We start from the raw sequence: 15,715 nt of genomic DNA on the forward strand, positions 1-15,715 counted from the left end.
GTCACGTCGCATACCACCACCACCGGACTGAACTCCGCTATAAGATGCTTCACATCTAATAAAGGTTTTTTCACACGTATGCCTCTTTCACTTGCTTCGTAACGCAGTTTCTTTGGGCGTCCGCAGCAGTTGTGCAGACGCAGGCTGCCAATAGATTTGGTTGGGCCCCCGCAGCACCTCTATGCGGACGCGCGCAGCCAGCCATTCCTAATGAAAGCCTGCGTTTGGAAAGCTGCCGCGGACGCCCAACTAAAACTGTTTAATGAAGCAAGCAAAAGAACCTCACCTGTAAAAAATATTTCACGCATGTAATCGGCATGCAGTGGCGGAACGGGGTGACCACATGCGTTGTCCTTTGGGCACAGCGGCAGCGTTTCCAACAGGCGTAGCACGGCTTGCTTGGAAAAGCGGTACCGCGACAGGAATTCCGCGATGTTATACGCGTCCTATGGGATTCTGCAGATTACTGAAAAGTGGGCGTAACGGCGGCGCGTAACGATATGCTTCCTCCTGTGTAATTTCTTCCACACGGCCAGCAAAGTCGGCGAAGCCAGCGAGACTGCCGTAGCAGTCGGCCATTTTGTTTGCCTCGAAAACAGCGAAAGGCGCCCCTTACTACCCATTTATGCCCAAACTCAGAAAAAATGACAAAACGAATATTTTTTTTTTCCAAAAGTGTACTTCTACCCTGAAAAGAAAGCACAAGTTCTTTATTTGCTGCCAGGCAAACGCAACACTGTTTTTCAAGCCGTCCTATACATATAGGGCACTAGGCATTAGGGGCGCCATGTGCGGGTGTGGTAAGCCTTGAGACATTTCACGTGCACACCGACATTGCACTTCTTCCTCTCCATGACGTCTTTCACACAAAGCACGCGTTTGCCCGGAGAAGCGGTCGGCACGTGGCCGCATGAAAAGCAAGCAATGTCTAGGCTTGCACACGTTGAGAATGAGGCGTGCTTGATGTGCTGTAGGTGGCGCTAGTCATCAGCTAAAGAAATAGCGATGTTAGAATGCATCAAAGAAGCGTCCTATATGTAGGACGCAGGGCTTATATGGGTTAAGGTAGCCAGTGGCTGTACTTTACTTTCCGGTAGTTAAGTGCCGATTTAAGTTTACCTTAAGTACAACAGAGAGAGAGAGAGAGAGAGAAATATCTTTATTTATCCCATCTTAAGGGAAAGGAGATGCGAGATGAAGGAGAGGGATCCTACTCGCGGTAGGCCTCCTCTACCACCTCTGCCCACTTCAGGATAGCCTCCTGAAGTGCGATATTGGTTTGTGAAACGCGTTAAGCGCCGATCGGTTACTTGAGTCATAAGTTAGGGACGGGCCTTAGAATAACATATAGATGAGCTAGTTGGAAAGTATTCATTCTAAATAGACAGGGTGTGCAAACACGGACACAAAGAAGTCATGACACCACAAACGCGTTTATTTGTTTGTTTGTTTGTTTATCCTTCTACACCATGGCACATACCCACTCTGGGGAAATGGCCAAGAATCCGTTGCATAAAATTTCGAAGATAATTTGAAAAATGAAGAATGATAAAAAGAATAGTTTGTGGTGTCATGACTTCTTTCTTGTGTCCGTGTTTGCACGCCCTGTCTTTTAAGAATTTTAGTTCGCGCTGCTCCTGCGTATACCTGTGCGTTCTTTTCGAGCGTCCTTCTTTGTGGTTCAGCGGCACGCTGCAAGTTTCAAGTTGCTCGTCGTTCTTCGTGCGGCATTCCAACTTCTTGCTATCGCATTAATTGCTTCGCCCTTGCGGCGAAACTGTGGCTTTTTTTAGTGCATCCCAATTTTAGACTAAACAAACCTTGTTACGTAACCTCTGAAGGGAAAAACAATTATTAGGCCAGGAGGATGTACTCTAAAAATTATTGGAGGTTGATGCATCTAATAAATCGATTGGACTCGCATATAAATTGCTCGGCATCGCTGTAAGTGGCTACATCTGGATGATGATGATGACCTCTTCCTGGTTGCCCTCACCCACAAAGGGGTAAGGCCAAGAACCGGGTGGCAGGATATTTGAGGCAAATACCTATGAAGGCAAAGGAAACTGGAAATTTATATTAAAAGTAAAACCTCGAATAAAAGGAAAGGCTTAACCAGCAAGCGGTCAGACTATCATTTTGGCTTTCGGAAGGAGCGAATGACGAATTTCGCACCAATAACATGAATATATAAAAATAGAGCAATGCGGTAATTTTTATTTGCTTCATTTATGCTTCATTAAAGTCCATTGTCTCTCTGTCTGTCATTTATGCTGTTGAACACACATAGAGCAAGCATCCATGACGTTATAACCGAACGAAGTGCCACCCAGTGATAACATTGCAGCACTATTTATTGCTAACCTTAACTTCTGCACTGGAGATTCAAGTTCACTTTTTCTCTGCTTAGAATATGGGCGACATGTGGAATATCGAACGCCAACTTCGTCATCACCATCGCCATCGTATTTGCACGCGTCGAAAGAGAAGGACGGTTTCGTGCGGTATGCCGGTAGCTCTTTTTCTAGCTCTCTTCTAGCATCCTCGTTGTAGACAAGCTCTCAACAGAATGGGTGAGCAATTTTTTTCTTTTTTTGATCCAGGTAATGTCGGCTGGTGAATCTGTGCTTTCTGCGCTCTCACGGCAGGTATTAGTAGATTATTATCCGTACCTTTGTCGACGATCGTTTCGAGAGCGCGGTTCCTCGGAAACTCGTTCACTCCTGATCAATGACACTGCGTGCACAGGCATGCCCTACAGCTTGATCCTGGTTCCTTGAATTTGTAGCACCGTGCTAGTCTAGGCAGTTGGACGTGAAAAGGAAAAATAGGGGCGCGTGGATCGGGATGCACGAGCCACGAGGTAGACAGAAGGCGCCGGCGCTTCGGCTGGCTCGACGCCGCAGCCGCTGCCGCTCCGCTTAAGCCTCTCGCCTCCTTCCTCGGCCGTCCGCCTTCGTCTTTGCTGTATCGACATGGCGTCGCCCGACGTGGTCGCCTAGGACGCCACACCGAAGGGAAGGAGACGCGGGTGTACGCCGGGACGGTGGCCCCGAAGCAGACGAAGAGGAGATGCAGTCGGCTGCCGAGCGAAGGATCAACGAAGGACCAGTTTTAATGGCGACAATTCAATATATACAGTGGAAATGCATCCCCTGGGGGCAAGAGAACAGATCTCGAAACCGAAACTGATATGCAACAGTCTTCTCAATAAAAAATTACATACAATTAAGCGCGAAGCAGCCAATGCGATAGGCACAAATTGTAATGCTATACGACGTAAGGCTCGCAGCTAAGTATTTTGGAGCCCATCTCACATAGCTCAAGAAAACGAACGTTTATTACAATATGACGGCTCCAGGGAGCTAAGCGGTTTTTGTGCTGTCTGTCGTCTCAACGCAAAGTAGGCCGTGAGAACACAGCACGTATATGAGCCGTCTCCTGATGCCTGTGGAGATAGCGCGCGCGCCAGCGACCACGCCCTTCAAGTGACGCAGCGCCCCCCCTCCCCTCTCCTGGCGTCCCTCCATACTGCTTACAGAAGGAGGGCGGGTCGCTTCCTGTCGGCTTGATGAGCAATCGATGGCAGGCTTCGCACGCGGGATGATATTACCGTCCGCACCCTCCGAGCGACGGAGACGGCCGGCTCGGTTCATCTTCGCTTCTACCGCGTTCGTCGTCAGCGCTCGCGAGCTTTTACCCGCGTGTAGAACATACGATGCACGGGTTCATGCTATCAATTTGGACTTTATAACGGCTGAAATCTTCCGAGAGTGTCCAAAGAACTGCTATCGCAATAAAAGCAGCGACGACGGCAGGTTGACGATGGACGTGCCGTCGTAGAAAAGAGTCGGAACAAATTGTGACTTGATCCCGCAACTCTGCGAGAAGGATCTTGCATTTGAGCTCAGCTGGGTCTATTTGCGTGTCTTTTTCTATGCTTCGCACCCTCCATGGATCGCTGTGCAGCAGTTCCGAAATATCAAATTCCAAGCATCCCTGGCAACAGAATTATGGTGGCTGAGAAGTCTTCAAGTTTCCAGTTATAAGAGGGTGGTTTGAAAACTTGGTGCATTGGAACCTGAAGAATATATCGTTATTTCGGGAGATATCACCCACGACGTAGAGGAAACGCTAAGGCAATTGACACAATGTTCATAGCAAACACGCAGCGCCCTCGCGCGACGCTGTTGCTTTGTGTGTTGGGGCGTCACGCCTGGAGACTGGAAGATGGGGACACGGTAAAAAATACTCAGTTGGTCTTGGGCTCTCGCAGCGCCATGTCTCATTTAGCTATTGAGGTCCTGATGGCCTCCTCTTATAGTTACTCTCCGGCTAACTTCCGGCCATCTGTACTTGTATCAGTAATGTCACGAGTAAAACATACCAGTCCATGAACTCTGACATTAAATATACGCGAATCGGAAACAAGCAAACACCAACAGATGTACCTTTTCGAGGAAGTGGATGCTCCTTGTCGTCTTTGTCGAAAAGCTAACAAGGTAGGTTTTGGGGTGTCCAGACATTCAACGAGGTCAGTTGTGCCTTTTATGGAGATAACAATTATGTGAGAACTCTCGTCGGATTTTTGTCATCGCCGTCGCCACTATTTTCCCTATGAAGTCCAAATCTATAACATCCCCCCGCGCATCGAATGTTCTAGCGTAGTTCAGCGCAAAAAAATCACAGCATATTCACGGAGTGAATGATGATGAGTGGGCGAAGCTGCGGAGGTTCATCGGTAAACCGTGAATCTTCCGTGAATTCTGCCCAGTACATCATCACCGACGTGAGATCGGGCGCGTTTATACTAAAGGTTCGATGAGTTATGACGACTTGCAGCTCACTTTAATTTTACATGTACGCTGTGAATTTTCATTGTTTAGAAAACCATTGCTTAGAAAACATCTGGCGTCTTTCGTTAAGCAGCTGGGGTCTTTTCGTTTTGCTTTAGAAACATCTGGCGTTCTTTCGTTTTGCTTTTACAAAATATCTGGCGTCTTTTGTTGGTTTATTTCATCAATCAACGGCGTTTTGAACAAAATTTTTATTGTTTAATCACGCACAGGAGAAATCTCACCAGGCACTACCTTGGAGGTAAAGAATGGCTGCTAATGGGAATGAGAGACAGAAGAAGTCGGCTTTTAGCTAACGCTGCGAATTTTTTATTGTTCAACAACGCACAGAAAAAATCTCCCACTGGCACCACCTTGCAGGTCAAAGCGTGAGACTGGTTACATACTGCGCTACGAGGGACGAACGGGTGCCGCTATAAGGAGCTTCGCCCCTAAAAACAGGAAACAGACGAGTTTTTTGCGCTGAACTACGCTATGACTGACTCGTTCCAACTCGCCCAACAAGCAACGTTGCTAAGTTACATTTCGAATGTTCTACCCGCGGGTAAAATCGCGCGAGTGGGGGCGACGGACGCGGCTGAAGAAGAGATGAAACGAGTCGGCAGATCTCCGTCGCACGGTGGGCGCATGCGATAATATCAACCCGCGTGCGGGGCCTGCCGTGGCTTCTGCTCAAGAGAAAGGAAACGCCTCACCTCTCTAGACGGAGCATGTAGAGACGCCATGGACTGTGTCGCTCCAGCGGCTACTGTGAACACTGATTATAAAGGTGCGGCAAGCTTTAGCAAATGGCTGTTATGCCCTCCTACGTGCTCTGCTACCAACGGAAAGAGATTGGACAAAAAACGCCTCTCCCTGGAGTGGCCGTATTCTCTTACACCAGCGTTTTGTAGAGTACGCGAGATTGGATCCAAAAGATTTATCTGCCAGCCTTACTGCTTATAATATTATTATTTGTTGCCGTCGCATTCACTACTTCGCCGTTGCGGCGATTTTATCCAATCATCCCTGCCACAATCGCGCAAGCACAGTTGACACAATGCGCACGAGTGTACATAGCCGCCGAGAAAGCGTCTTGACACAGCGCCCAACAAGCGGCTATGCACGATTTCTAGCTTGTGCGCCGTTAGTCATGTGTTATGTAACTCTGATAAGGAAGGTAATTATTTGAAAGCGTGTTGTACCGCGAAAAACCGCATGCGCGCCCCGTAATTATTTTTGCTGTGTTCTCACGCTGTAATGTATTTACGGACATAGGCAAACCAATACCGCGATCACTGGCGCTCGCGCTATCTTGGCAGGCGTCAGCAAACGGCTCGTGTACCCTTCTACGTACTTTGTTCTAAACGCGTAGGCACTGGACGAAAACCGCTTCTCTTCCTGGGGCAGCCGCATTCTCTTACATCACATCGCCGTTTTGTAGTGTTACGCGAGGTCCGACCCAAAAGTTTTTGCTGCCAGCCTTACTTCGTATAACATTACAATTTGTTGCGATCGCATTCATTGCTTCGCCCTTGCGGTGAAAATGTTTCTTTTTTCAAACACAATGGCTTTCAACTTTATCAGTTTGATAGCAAAGGGCGTTTTGTTGTTTTCTCAGAAAGTGTAATTACAAGGCGCAACAAGCCGTAGCGAAGAACTTTTCTCATGTGAAAGTCCACAAAAGTCGAGAAAGAAGCATTACCGCTGTCCAAAGATATCACTTTTTTTAAGATAGTTTACATCCCTTCGCGCCTAAACCACGCAAGGAACGAATACACTTCCGCGTCACTGAGATCAAGATAAACTCTTGGCTGCAAATAATCGGTCAGTCTATCGCCCGGCCTTTGGTTTCCTATTCGTCCTTTTTTTTAATTATTTGTTTACTTGTTTGTGCTAACATGAATCCGTTAGACCATAGAAACGCAATACTGTGCGGGTTCTGGAGGAGTCGAGAGATTCGTTTGATGTGGGCCGCATAACGAGCATGAGCGTTTTAGTTCGGAACGAAGAAGCGCTAAACATGCCGGTAGTTTTACCGAAGGGGGTTCGCGCAGAATGCGCCATAGACACCATACGCAACGATTGTATTCGTTGCTAACGCTTTATTCATGAACGTACTGATCAATGTTATTGCGTATAGAAAACAAGAAACGGCGCGGAGCACCGGACAAAAAGACAGAGACGAACCAAGCGCGGAGCCTTTTGTCCTGTACTTTTGTCACATTGCTTCTCGTTGTTTTTCCTTTTATATCAGGATGTACAAACCGGCCGAAATAAGCACCCCAGTCCGGTTATTAGTGAGTAATAGCTAAGCGGCTCAGCAGACCAGCGGTCCCAGCGGAAGAGCGGAGAGATCAGCGGAGCGCGAGAAGAAAGGAAGAGTAATAGCTAAGCGGCCTAGCGTCGCCCCGCTCGTTGAACGTAGAACGCACCTCGCGTTCCGCTGTGGAGTCAGTTGAGCGTAGCGTGAAGGTGCGTCCACTTGGTTTCGCCGTCGTTTTGCAGCCAAGCTGACCGCGTCTCGACAAGACGCGCTTGCGAAAAACGCGAAATGTATGCAGTTCTCTGCACGTCTGTGAACACGCGATCAAATGTAATCTGTACGAAAAAGTTGTCAAAGTAGCACCTATACTTTCTCAAGTTTCTTGTGTCTTCTTGTCTCCAATTTCGAAATAAAAGATCAACACGAGCTTTAGGTCATCTCCTCTTTAGGTCATCTCCAAATGCCCTCGTCTTCAGAGGTCTGTTGAAAATCAGCGCCGGGACTTTTTCGCCTGGAGCAGAGCGAGCGCTATGTTGGCGGGTGTCGCCGACAACATGCCGCTGCCGCTTGTGTTGGGGGTAGCCCTCTTGTCTCGCGAAAACGCTGGTCCGCTGGCCACGCTCCGCTGAGCAGAGGATACCAGCGGCTGAGCGGTCCGCTCCGTAAAAACGCTGATGGCCCCAGCGTGCCGCGCATGCGCAGTTGGCATCTCCGCTCGTGCGCTGGGCCCGCTGGCCCGCTGAGGCGCTTAGCTATTACTCCCTATTGCGCGTGCTAACACGTAGGTGTTTATATGAATTGGGAAGTAAAATTTCTGAGCTATCTATGACGTATTTAGCGGAAAAGAACAATTAGCGATTTAAAACAAGTAGTGACGGTTCCTTCACGTTAGGAAACATTAAAAACCGGTTACACAATGAAATAAGGAATGCATTAACTGGCATACTTGTGGATGTGCGACCGCCTAATTACTTTTTTCTTTTAACCTGTCAAGGTGACCAGTCGACCATGGACTCCACGGCGGGAGGTGAGCTGCGGAGGTTTTAACACGTTAAATAAAAACCTCTTGTCGCCGTTAGTGAGCGCGTTTGAGGTTGTATACGTGCAACTAGATGCGAAGTATCTTAAGGCGGAGCTCGATCCGGTGGTGGTGGTGGTGGTGGTGGTGGTGGTGTGCGGCCTGACCACCCTTACGGCGCATGCGCATACTCTCTCCACTTTCCCTCTCCACTCACCCTCTCCCCTTCCCCTCTCCACTTTCCCTCTCCCCCTCTCCCCTCCCCTTTCCACTCTTCCTCTGAAACGCGGGCTAGACCAACGCCACCTAGACAAACTTCGTCAAGGCCTGGAAGCTGTACGAGTGACGTGTCACTAGTGGGCTGACGCTCGACCTGCGTGAGCTACGGTATGCGTGGTTTAGCGGCCGTTTAGTTCATTTAATATACACCGAAATCGGTGTCGCGGAACAGGAGTGTATGACAAACAGGACACATAGGCTGTAACATGTAAATTATGACATGCATGTCATGTAAGGCTTGATTTACATGACACACTCTTGGAGCGCTCGCTGCCGTTTCATTAAATGTATGTATACTAAAATTGGCATAGCGTTACATGGTTGTATGACGAACATAAATGACAGGTTGTAACGTAAAAATCATGACATTCATGCCACGTGCGGCATGACTTGCATGCCACGCTCATGGTGGGCTCGGAACCGTTTGGCTAGCAAGATGTGTATCAAAAGTGGCATGCCGTGCCATGGCTGTATGAGAAGCATAAGTGACAGGTCTTAGCATGCAAATCATGACATGTTTGTCAATTAAGGCGTGAATTATATGACATTGTCAAAGTAAACTTCCGGCTGTTTCGCTAACCGGATTTATACCAAAAGCGGTAGGACGTGAAATAAGTGCGTGACGAATATAAATGAGCAGCCATGTATTGCATACACGAGAATGTAAGTTCTATAGCATGGTATTTAACGAAATGTACATGCATGAATGCACGACAAACATTCAATAATGAACCTGTTGTTATTACCTGAAGACCTTCATTTGCCTCACAGACAAATAATGCGATATATGCAGATCCTTGCTGACTGCTACGCATTACATCAACTCCCACAGTGCGTGACATGTGGCGACTTTTATATTCGATTGGAACCCCCGTTATTTGCGTGCCAAATGTTCTAATAATGAAAAACAACGCATGCTTCAAAGTACATAAATAAGCATACACATCTCGTTCCGCTTTTGTGCCTTGTTTATTGCAAACTTCTCGTGGAATATCGTCCGGACGGAAGTGTTTTCCGTACACCTGCAAGTGACAAGAGAGTGACAACTTTACCATTCGCGTTTCTGCAGTTCACCGTAACATACTGCGAAACGCACGCACGTGACAAAAGCAAAAGGTAATACCATCATACTACATGAAAGGGAATACACGAAAATCAAAAGAGAAGGTGTGTATTTACCTTTGAATGCTTTGTCGGGCTGAAATTATCCTTTGGGTTAACACGTATCCATGCCTTCCGCGTGTCTTCATCGGTTGGAAATCCAAATACGTGTGCCTTGGTCCTCGAGTCGTAGTTGCCACAACAATGTAGAACACAACACTTCCCTGGCATCACAGCCTAGTCACTCAACGACCAACACGCTCACAAACACAAGTAGCACAAATCACAGCTTCGAAGGAACCGACGGCACTCAAAGCAACGCAGCATTAGCGTTTCTCGCACTGCTTTCAACTTAACTCGGCATCGGATGGCAGCCAGCGCATGAGAGATTCGATACACGTCCAGCTTCGAAAACTAGTAGTAATGCTGAAGTGACCAAAACGCCGATGCGAACGCGCCGCCGAACGCGGGCGTAGGCGATGATCCGCCACCAAGCACAGCGCACAACGCAACCAGCGTCGCATGATGCATGGGTGCTAGCGTCCGCCGAGCAAGAGCGGCCCACTGAAAAAAGTCAGCCCACTACCTCTGACGTCACGCGACAAATGGAGTTTAGCTTCCCGGCCTTGACGAAGTTTGTCTAGGTGGCGTTGGCTAGACATGCCGAAATTCTCCCCTGCGCAACGCCGCGATGAGCTCGAGCGCATGCGCGTCCCCTCCCCTTCTCTCTCCTCTCCTACGCTGCCCCCCTCTCGCCCGCCTGTCAACCGCGTTCCCCGAACGGCCAGGCTAGATGGAAGGTACGACGCGCGTAGCGTCCCTCTTCGCGTTCCACGACGCGAGGTCGGTAGCATGCCCAACGAACGCCAACGGAACGCGATCGTGCTAGTGCTCCGGCTTCGCATCGCCTCATGGTCCCCTTTTTATAAAATACACGAGACATACTGCTCGCGAGGACACAATGTCTAAAAAATCACGGTCATTCTGAGCTAAAGTAGTACGGTCCAACAGCGCTTATACAGCGGTGGCGGCCATCACATTGGTACTCAGTGGTGTCGTAGAGGCGAAGTGCAAGATCATAAAGCTGATACGCGAATTAGATACGTGTTGTGTTGACGCGCCGTACATCCCTAGCATCTGCATTTGCCAGTGCCTTCTTTCTTATTTCTGTAGTGGTCGACATCAGCAAACTGAGTACAAACCGGCTGTGCGCCGAAAACTACGCTGTTCAACGCAATTGTCGCCATCAGGGTGGTGGTGGGACATCCAAAACGAGCATAATGAAAACATATGACATCATATTCGTAAATGGAAGCGCCGTCCACGCATTATTTGCCTAAGCACGTATGTCTGCACGTTCTAAATTTGTTGATTTACTCTTGTGCGAAGTGTATTTTTTTCTACTCTGAACTTGAAACCTCCATACGAATACGGCGAGCACGCCATGTTTGAAACTTACGGAGTGAAATCTGCAGGACATGTACTGTAACATTGCAATTTGTGTTCTGATTCGTTGCTCAGGTACAGAGGCGTCGGGCTACTCATCCCAAAGTAAGTTAAAACTGTGCATGTTATTTTCTACAGTGTAGCCCCGCCACGGTAGTCCATAGGTTAGGGCACTCGGCTGCTGAACCGAAGGTCGCGGGATCGAATCCCGGTCGCGGCGGCTGCATTTTCGATGGAGGCGAAAATGTTCGAGGCCCGTGTACTTAGATTTAGGTGCACGTTAAAGAACCCTAGGTGGTCGAAATTCCCGGAGCCCTCCACTGTATCATCCCTCATAATCATATCGTGGTTTTGGGACATTAAACCCCAGATATTAATATTATTATTTCTATAGGGTAGTGGCATCCCACATCAATCAAGGTGCCTCTACATGATGTGTATTTCTTTAATCGGCGAAAAGCGAAAATTGTGTTAAGAGCATCCACCTACAAAACATTCGCGTTTGTAATACTCTTATCGGACGTGCTGCCGGTTATTGTACGTGAATATTAGTACTTCCAACCATTACGTGCGTGAATCTGCTAATGCAAAAGCTCTAAATCCTTGATGTATGTAAGTAATGTTTAATTTTGCGGACTTGTATGGCGAGAGAACATGTTCCGCTTTGTAACACCTCAAGACGAATGCGTCTTGCAGACTAGGTAATGCACTGAGCAATACAAGCGGGGACTGGGCTTCTTGAAAGACATCACGAGCCGCAGCTTAAGAGACACGAAATTACCTTGACGTTTTCAGTCCATGGCATTGTTCCTTCCAAACTGAAGGCTCTTGCACCTCACGTGGTTTTGCGCGACCTCAAGGATTCGCCTACCTTTGAACGAGTGACGATGCCATGGATGACGTCATCACATGACGCCGCGTGATGACAATCCTATGACGTCACGATGACGTCACTTCACATCATTTTGTGATCTGTGACATGGTGACGCCATGAGTGACGCAGATAACGTGTTTTTGGACCACTTCATTCGCCTGGCGTGTTTAGTTCAACGAGCCGCTGAACGAGGCACTGAAGGCTTTCGCCTTAGTAATTATTAAGGTGAAGGCATTAAATGCCTATTCAAACACGAAAATTGACCGGCGTCCCGCGTCGGCGTCCACACGAGTCGCGCAAAAAATCATCACGACGTGATGACGTCATCATGACGTCACAGATCGCCAAAATTTGACGTTACATGATCATGACGTTACATGATGACACCATCACATGCATCTTAACTTGGTCAACAGTGGGCGCATCACGGAGGCAGTGCGAAACCAGGTGAGGTACCTCCGATCATGGAGGCAATGGAAAACCACATTAGGTGCAGAAACCCTTCGTACGGCGGCGGCGAAGGAACAATACATCGACTGAGAAGCAGACGATGCTGGCTTTCGCCTTCCAGTCGTCTTAAGCGTGTGCATGAGGGACCCTGTGAGCAGGGTGTCGGAACGGAACGAAAACCGAAAACGAAAAAACCGATATTTTTCACCGGAACGAAAACGTAACCGAAACTTTATCTATTATTTCGTTCCGGAGTGAAACCGAAATTTTTTCAATCGTTTTTCGGTTCACGAGAAAACTTCGCAATCCGGAACAACTGAGCTCATGCAACGTGAGCAGTTATGCATATCTCAGGGTACAGTACTAGCGCGTACCTCAGGCAGGAATTCCAAAGCAAAGATATGTTGAAATTGTGCGAAAAACGAAAACAGTGGCAACCACAGATGTTGATATTAACGCAAGTGGACTTTCGCGCGCCTGTCACGCAGGCCAATGTGGAAGGGCATTGTCGGCGAAGTTTGTTACAGCGAAAGCCGTTCTGATATCACAACAGCTGACTTTGGCACCATAGTTGTCCGCCGCCGCCGGTGTCCGTGACCGCTATCGCGTGATATAAGAAAAAATTAAATGACAAAGAAATTTCTAGGATCGGATGGGATTTTAACCCGCGCCCTCTGTGTGGCAGTCGGGTCTTCCACCAGAGTGCCACGGTCGTGCTTGTAACTCCTTCACAAAAACACTCTTTACAGGCGTCATGTCGGGCAAGGAATCGCTTTAACGTATGTAATATAGAGTGGCAGAAGAGGAAAATAACATCCAGTCATGATACAATGCTAATAGCGCAAAGAGTGTGTGCTTTAATGCTCCCCATCAGTGTTGCGGAGTTGGCCCACCAGAATTGGAATGACTCCGGAATCATTCCACATTTTCGCGACCCCGGAATGGAAGGGGGTCAACGCTTGGAGGAAATGAATGAGAATGGAATTAAGCGCCTTTTGCACGGAATGGAATGGGAATATAATTACGTCTTTTTTCGAAAATGTAGCACGTTTTCGTCTACGTCCTGTTTCTGAAATTTCAAACATTAGTAAGACAGAGCCTCGAAATTAACAATAAAGCAGTATTTTTAAAATGGCTTGGCTAATTACAAGCGCGGTACAATTTTAAGCAACGCGCCTACTACAAAGGGAGGCATAAGCTAGTGTACAAACAAATGCATTATCCCAGCAGATACGAAGGGAGAAAACAAATTATTTCTGCGCGTTGGTTCCCATTGATATCCCCACACGAAAGTGGCGAATACTCTATGCACAGCCTGATCTTTCTCTCACGAGCAGTTTAGTACCTGACGCCCGTAAATAACCTTTGCGACAACGAAGACATTGCATACCTGCGCACAGGCGGACACAGAAAGTTCTCCTCACCCCATCCATGCTTGCGAGGCGCGCTTGACGAGCGTGAGTGCTGACGAGCAGTGCGGCCCAGCGCTCCGTATTCGATGCAAAGGCACAAGGTGCCTGAGCGCTGCACTGTTCCCAGCAAATCTAGAGGGTTTTCTTCCCCATTAAGCAAATCTTAGTTTTCTTCATATTCCCAACCGCTCGAGACGCGTGGCAAAACTGCTTAGTCTTTTTCAGTACCACTTTTGTCAGCGAAAAAATACGCTATGTCGTCATTTTAGCATTAACACATTTAAGCTCAAACAATATTAAAACATCATCATTCGTTCAAACACGCTGACCATGCAAATACTATAGGTAGCGGGAGAACTGCCCCTATGGGAATTATAGGGTGGTCGTACTGCACGAGATATGTCACCAAGCTACTGTCCCCTCGACCTTGGTAACGTGTTTTGCGTACTTTTACAGTTCTTAATGCATCTGATATCAGCTTTATGGGGCGTTCGTTCTTAGCTCGATAAAACTATCAAGATGCTTTTCCTGCGTTGAAGAATTGCAGGAATGTAATTGAGCTGCCCGGCCATTTCCAGAGTCCGAATGGGCTTTCATTCCGAGGAATTGAAAGGAATAGAATTGCGACAAGTTCTAATTCACCGGAATGCAATTGGAATGGAATGGCGGCGCCCATTCTGCAGCCCTGCTTCCCACCCACTGCAAAGTGCTTAGCCATAATACTTCGTCATCATCAGCCACAGCACAAAGTGCACATAATGCCTTACAGATGCGTAGCGGGTACCACGATTCTCCGAAGAATGACGAAAAATGGCATAGTGGGAACTTCGCTACTTCCGAAAAATTGCGATGATTTATCGCGCAGTGGGTACCTTGCATGTGTACTTGCATTAGTTGCCCCAACAGACTCTAAAATGGGCTCTACAAAGTCCGCTCTTCCAGCTTTCGCTGTGACTGTGCTGCGTATTCGGCACAGGCCTGGCTATCTTTCTATCAGAACAGCGGTCTCGCACATCAGAGAATACACTCAATGTCGTGCTGCTTCTGAGATCGTGCTCAATCCCTTGACACAAAGCATTGAGTCCATTAAAAAATTCGTATTTGTCTTTTGAGAAAATAAATACTATGACTTTGAAATTAATACCGGTTTGTGCTAGTTGGTAGGAACTCTGGTACAGTTACTTCCACTCCTCTGAAGAACGTGTTTTACCCTTGTCCCACTTTCTTAAGAGGAGGGCAAGTAACTACATCACAAATCCAATGTTTTTTTATGATTACCTTTATTTTTTTGCATACAAAAAAAACGTTACGAACCGTTACGGAACATTTTTTTTTTCGATCCGGAACAACAATGGAACGGAACTTTTTGCGGTGGAACGAAACTAAAACCGAAACGAAAAACATTTCGATCCGACACCCTGCCTGTGAGTGTTAAATGCGAAGCATTTCTTAGCGAACCTTTGGCACTTTGAGCGTTTCTATCTATCTATCTATCTATCTATCTATCTATCTATCTATCTATCTATCTATCTATCTATCTATCTATCTATCTATCTATCTATCTATCTATCTATCTATCTATCTATCTATCTATCTATCTATCTATCTATCTATCTATCTATCTATCTATCTATCTATCTATCTATCTATCTATCTATCTATCTATCTATCGTCTTGTCTTAAGAGGGCCCGTGGTGTATTTATCTTCAGCACTATATATATATATATTATATATATATATATATATATATATATATATATATATATATATATATATATATATATATATATATATATATATATATATATATATATATATATATATATATGTATATATATATATATATATATAGCTTCTCTCACCGTATTGTGTAGGCGAGGTAATTGTTTTTTTTTTCATCTTTGTTTCAACTAAGGGTATTTGCTTTGTGCGTATCGTTATGATAGGCCATCTCGTGAACAGTCCAGGACCAGAATCAGTCCGTGTATGCCTGTTACATAAAATAACAATAGATTTATATGCAAAGGAAGGCC

This window comes from Rhipicephalus sanguineus, chromosome 10 (genome assembly GCF_013339695.2).
Source record: "Rhipicephalus sanguineus isolate Rsan-2018 chromosome 10, BIME_Rsan_1.4, whole genome shotgun sequence".
In the NCBI taxonomy this organism is placed as follows: domain Eukaryota; kingdom Metazoa; phylum Arthropoda; class Arachnida; order Ixodida; family Ixodidae; genus Rhipicephalus; species Rhipicephalus sanguineus.